Source organism: Pundamilia nyererei, unplaced genomic scaffold (genome assembly GCF_000239375.1).
Source record: "Pundamilia nyererei isolate P.nyererei 1_Seehausen unplaced genomic scaffold, PunNye1.0 scaffold00011, whole genome shotgun sequence".
NCBI classification, from domain to species: domain Eukaryota; kingdom Metazoa; phylum Chordata; class Actinopteri; order Cichliformes; family Cichlidae; genus Pundamilia; species Pundamilia nyererei.
This window is the reverse complement of record NW_005187412.1, coordinates 5448713-5455330: the sequence shown is the minus strand read 5'-3', so window position 1 is coordinate 5455330 and position 6618 is coordinate 5448713. Positions and strand designations below refer to the sequence as shown.

Sequence of the window (6618 nt, the reverse complement as noted above, 5' to 3'; positions counted from 1 at the left end):
CTTTTTGGGTTCTTTTTGTTCTTTTCTTAGTTTAATGCTTGTCAAAAAATGTTAAATTATGTAAGAACATGGAAAAAAGTCCAAAGACAAGGAAAAAAGTTTATAGCAGTAACTAGATCCACCGTGACTGGCTCTAACAATAAAAGACAGCCTACACGTGATTACTCAATCTAATAGCAATTTCAATGTGATTGATAATATAACGTAATAATATGAATGACACTGGGGTCTTTTTCTTATAAAACAGCTCCTTTTACATTCATTATTAAAGTTTATTATGCACCTAATACATGTGCATTAAATACTATACTTAAGAAACCATTAAAATCATTTTACATTGTCACTTACACATAAATGACCTCAATATTTTTATCACCATTGCAGCTGAGAGACCTGAATGTGATCCACTGTTGGTGTCACAATTCCTTGCCTTAAAAGAAAGAATAACACCTTAAGATCCCCCATGCAGGGGAAGCACAATTCAGGTCTTTATTGCTTTGAGGCTTGTTTAGAGTGTATATTCATCAGTTGCCCACACACACACCCACTGTGTCTATCTGTAGCCCGCCGCTCCTGTCATCCTCCACTGCTGCTTCCCGTGTCGTGACAGCTCTCTGTTTTATCCTCAGCACTGCCGTCACCCTCTGCTCCCCTGGAATTTCAATCTCATGTGCTTTTGTTTCCTTATTCCACCAGCACCACCTGCAGCAGCACCCCTAGTGCGCCTCTTGTCTTCCAATGCCTGCTGGAGAGCTGTGCGCATAAGAAAAGTGTCGAGCGAGGAGGCATGCCCGGTTTTATTCTGAAGACGGAAGTGTTAGATAAGTTGGTAAATTGAACACCCTCTGTCATCATTACATGCATGCACACTTGCAGTGAGACAGTTTAGTGTGTAGGAGGCAGAGCAGGCAATTTGCTTAATTCTAGAGATCAGTGCCGATTCTAAAGATCCATGTTAATTACCCTTAAAACCAAGCCTCTTTTTTGTTGTTGTTGTTGTTGTTTGCCTGAGCTGAAGGAAGAGGAAAGCAGGGAGCAAATGTGATTTTATGTATTTCCACCATTGGATGAATTAACTGAACTTTTATCTGCTGATATGTGTATTTGGAATTAAGCTTCTACACAGAGGTGGATGGAATCAACACCCAAAACTCTTTAGACATCTTTGGACGAAAACTGCACATTAAGAGCTCTTTGCAAACAGACCTCTGTTACGTTAGATAGCATTTTGATGTTGGCTGGGTAGCCAACCAGCCACATTGTTTGTGTTATTTTACTGACATAGATAATCATATTGCAAACCTTTAGGTTGGTCTTGCATAGAACAATTTAATTTATGGTACTCCCCTTCAAGCTAGAGCTACATGCGTATTATTTTCATACATAATGTTCTTCAGACCAGCTACTTTTTTTCTCAAACTTGAAGTACATAAAACAGACAATACTTCTGTAATTTTGATTAAATTGGATTATGAATGCATTCCATTTTCTTAACTGCTTATTCAGCTTAGAGTCACTGAGGAGCACACAAGGCAGCACACAATCATGTGGCAAATGTCATTTTTTGTAACAAATTTGTCACATGGTTCAATAAATTCTCCATTTTCAAAAAGTTAAATCTTTCTGGCAATGAGTTCATTTTCAGGCTTTAAGGGGTTAATTGACTTTGAAACATGGCACCGTTTTTGGTGCTGGATGGGCTAGTCTGAGCATTTCATAGACTGCTGATCTCCTGGGATTTTCCCACACCAACGTCTCTGGGGTTTACAGCGGATGGTCTAAAAACATTTTGAAAAATATTCAGAAAGCCGAAGATCTCTGAATAAAAAAGGCCTTGTTGATGCCAGAGGTCAGAGGAGAATGGACATACTGCTTAGAAGGCAACAGTAGCTCAAAAAAGCACTCATTAAAACCAGTGTATGCAGAAGAGCATCTCTGAATGCACATGTTGAACCCTGAAGCAGATTGGCTACAGCAGCAGAAGACCACAGCAGGTGTAATTCCTGCCTGCTAAGAACAGGAATCTCAGGCTACAAGTCAGATGGGCTCATCAAAACTGTACAACAGAAGGTTGGAAAAATGTTGCCTGGCCTTTTGAGTCTTGATTTCTGCTCTGATATTCAGATGGGTCAGCATATGGCAACAACATAAAGGCATTTTCTTGGCACCAACACCATAGCCTAGAAGAGTTGCTGAGCATATCCATTCCATTATATTCACACTGTATCCATCTTCTGACGGATGCTGCCAGCAGGATAACACATCACAACACTAAGCTTAAAACATCTCAAATTCATTTCTTGAACATGACTTAAATGGCTTCCACAATCACCAGATCACCATCAATAGAGCGTCTTTGGGATGTGGGGGAACTGGAGACCCACATCATGGATGTGCAGCCAACATATCTGCAGCAACTGTGTAATGTTATCATGCCAACATGGACCAAAATTTTTAAGTAATGTTCACAGTGCCTTGGTCAATCTATGCCACAAAGACAAGGCAGTTATAAAAGCTAAGGTCCAACACACTACTGGCAAGAAGTGGCCATGGATCTCAGGGGTCTAGGCCCACCTAAAAGAGTGACTACGCCCCCTCAGCTGCATTTTACTGATGCACTTCAACTATAAGTTACACTAATTCATACAATTTGGTAATGAAAACCTGAAATATCACAGATAAGTTACTGTAATGTGAGCACAGTAGTTTAGTGCTTCTGCATGAGTTGAGGTAATCAGCAGATATTGAGAACGAGTTTCAAAGCACGACTCTACTGAAAAACTGCGAAACAAATGTAAATGTGTTGATGACACTGTGCGCTCACAATCATCCGTCCTACTGTGTGGAGAAAAAGTCTCTATTGTTTGTCTCCCCCTTTGCCTCTGCAATCTAAGATAGATATTTTTGCACTTTTAGAGTTGTGGCTAAATGTCTCCATGACTGTACTATCATATATAGCTGTCCTGAGCCAAATGCCTCCCCCAGTGTCAAAGTTGGTTGCCCATCCAGCACGTATGGTCTGCTCCTGACCCTGGTAGCCAGTAATCAAAAACTTAAAATAAAGACTGAATTAACTATTACTGTGAAATACACGTGTGAGTTAAAGTAATATAAATAAAAGAAAATGTGAAAAATTCATACAATACCAGACCAGAAGTATCTTTGTTTTATATATACATTTATATCATTATATACACTGTACAGATTTCAAAAAAATAAATGGTCAATATTTAACATTGTGCACCCCACGGATGTGTAACTACAAAGAGAAAGGGAGTGAAACAGGGGGGTTTGTGATATCAAGGATAGATATCTACAACCCCATTAGTAATGATGGTTCTTTTTCTCTTTTTTTCTCCATACAGAACATTTTCACAATCATTTTATACAGTCAGTATATAAATTAAAATGTTGCTGGTTAACCTCTCTTTGTCTCAAGCAGTCCCTAAAGAGAATGCCCTAAAACAGAAATGCGAGCTTGTCCAGTAAACTTTACCAGTGTTTGGTTTTTGGCCAGTGACGAGTGTAGAAAGACAATTTTAGCTCGATTTCTTAAAAAAATGTATCAAACCCTGACTGATCTTTAACCAATATTTAAATTGCATTGATTGACTTTCACTAAGCCTTTGGAATGTAATGCTTTCTCAGCAGGGCAGTACATCAGGACAGACAGATGAATATGAGAGGTGGTTATTTTGGGATGCTCCAAGGCTCTGCTCTGACCTGAGATGTAGCTAACAGTGAAGCAAAGAGGTGATGATTATCTCCTGTCTCACCTTTTTTCCCCCCTCCTCCCTTCCTGACACTTGGAGAGGGAGCGCATATGGTGAAGAGCAAGGCGTGACGGGGTTCATAAGGCACACACAGAATACTTTGTGCCAGAAAGCATGTGTGCACAATGGGGGTGTTTTGAGGGAGCATCAGCTGTGACGTGAAGGAGCAACCCTTCGTTTTTTGGCCTTGGTGAATTAGATTGGTCCACTTAGAGAGGCGAGATAGGGCATAGAGGAAAAACGTCTTCAGCTGCTTTTGTTTAAACTGAAAATCTGGTGTATGGTCAAATGGAGCAACTTTTATCTATGGTTGTTGTAAAGCTTTTTTCTTGTGACCTTCACTCTCAGCTCATGTATAAGAGATCTAAATGTCCTCCAAACATGAGGAATATAAGCCTGCTGTGAAGAGAGGTTTGTTCCAGCATCATCGTCAACAAGTGCAGTGATTCTTCAAGAAGTGACAACTTAAAAAAAAGAAGAAAAGAACATAGTTCTCTGTACATCTGGATTCATACAGAATAAAAACAGCAAAGAATGCTGTTCAGTATTAAACTGGCAAAATAGAACTTAGTGCAGATATACACACAGGGACTCACAGTAAATACAATCACACAAACATAAGTTCAAATACTGACATTCAACCACGGTGCAAACACACACACATACATCCAGTAGACAAAAAACAAACAGTGGAATGTAAAAAGACTTTTCCCAACCCCAGGTGTTATTACTCTCATTTGTTTCCATTCATCCCAACAGCTCGTGTCTGTACAGGACTTGAGGGAGGTCGCATTCAGGCAGCAAAGATGTTTAAAAAAATAACTAAATAAAGACAAACTCTGACTTTACATTCCCAGTTCTTGTTTCAAACAGAAAGGTGACAGGGCTTTCTCAACTGCAGCTCCACTCCCTGTGTCTGTTACAAATCCTCCAAATGCTGCTGTCTTTAAGTCTAGATTAACGACCCAGTTGTAGTCCATGATATTCCTGGGCTCTTAATCTCTTGACAACGTCTGCAATTTGTGGCTGCAGTCTTATTTTGTATTTTGGGCATATTTGTAATTTGTAATCTTGTAATAGTTTATAAAATTTTGATTTCATGTGATTTCTTCTCATATTTTACTGCATGTATTCATAAATTGTCAGTTCATCCCAAAAAAAGAGTCTAAAGGTTCATGGTCAACCTTGAAAACACAAATCTCAACTGTATAAATACATTTTTTAAAAACCCTCAAGGTCTGCTTTCTTTTGACTACTACTGACTATTACTCATGGCTGCCCAGAGCAGTTTGCTCAGGCGGAGCCTGCACATACAATCTGAGATTTCTTGAGAGCACAAAGTGGCATCGCACCAAAACAGCCAGTTTTAAGTTACTACTGTAAGAAATATTTTTCTTGTAGTTTCTGGTCACTGCCACTGATGTACTGGACTTGGAGAAACTTGCTGGTATTGCATATTGGTGCAATGCCATGGTGTAGGATTGGGCACTTTATCACCATGAGATCTTGGAGATGGTTAAAAAAAACAGCAGTAAAAAGCTAGAAAGAGGACATAAGACCTCAAAAAATGGTTTGCCAATCTATCACTAGTGTTATCAAGCCATGCATTAACGGTTGGCTGCTGTGGTACCACAGCAGTGAAATGTGATGGAAAAAAGTGAAATTCTAGTTGTAGGACTCAATATATTCTTATAAACTCGGAAAACGTAGTGGTAAAAAAAAGAAAAAGAAAAAAAGAAAAAAGGTTTAAATATCAGGACATAAAAAACATAATCTGTCCTAGCAGGTCTTACAATGAGGTAAATACAACCTCACATGAAGTATAAAACATACTACACAGTCTCATTTTTTAATTCAAGAAACATTAAGCCAAAATGCCGAAACAGTGTGTGTGAAAAACTATGTGCACCTTAGATGTTTGGTCATAGCGCCACATTTGGAGAAACCCAAACACAGCAGATCAGCACAAACACCAACTGTCAAGCATGGTGGTGGAGGGGTGATGATTTGGGCTTGCAGCCACAGGACCTGGACACCTTGCAGTTATTTATCAAACTATTCTAGAGTCAAATGTGAGGCGATTTATTTGACAACTAAAGACTGGCTGCAATAATATCCCAAGCACAGCAGCAAATCTACAACATTGCAGAAAAGCTAAAAATTAAGGTGTTGCAAAGGCCCAGTCAAATTCCAGCTCTTAACCTCAAGTTATTGCTGCTAAAGGCGGTTCGATAAGCTTTCTACACACTATTTCTTCATTTTGGCTTAGTTTCAGTTACACTAATGTGTTGTTGTGCATCTCAGGTTGTATTTACCACATGTCAATAACTTTTTATTATGTGCTGGTATGTAAAACTTTAGAACTGAGAAAGGGTGTACCTTTGCTTTACCATGTCTATATGTCGTCAGCAATTTGCACAGATTGTTTTCTGCTCTCAAAGGAAACCATTTACATTGGGGTTTCTGGACTATATCCATTTACCAAAACACAACAACGTTAAAAATCAAAGTGGTAAATTGTTTGACAATGAAATCCTCTGTTATATATTTCCGGCAGTTAGTCTGATTTTCTGAGCTCAAATCTTTTACATGTGAAACTGAAACTAGCTGTCTTTCTTGAGACCACTAAAGGGCGTGTTAGAAAGTTGTGTATGTGTTGTGGACAGACTGACACCTACTTCAGTGACCTCCACCCACATGTTCAGCTAATCTCAATTTTTGTCATTGTTATCAGGGGCAGTTTGGTTTTCGACAATATTTTTCGTTCAGCCGTGCAAATCTAAAATATTTCCTCCCTCACACACACACACACACACACACACACACACACACACACACACACACA

The 6618-nt window shown here is 39.1% G+C and overlaps 1 protein-coding gene across 1 annotated transcript in view; it reads left to right on the top strand.

Moving 5' to 3' along the window:
• The window catches only part of sdhaf2 (succinate dehydrogenase complex assembly factor 2), an 8366-nt gene extending 6833 nt beyond the window's left edge, over nt 1–1533 (top strand). Inside the window, exon 5 of the transcript XR_001290245.1 lies at nt 697–1533. The gene's annotated coding sequence lies outside the window, so the exon portion shown is untranslated. The remainder of the gene's footprint in view (nt 1–696) is intronic.
• Nucleotides 1534–6618: the final 5085 nt, after the last annotated feature.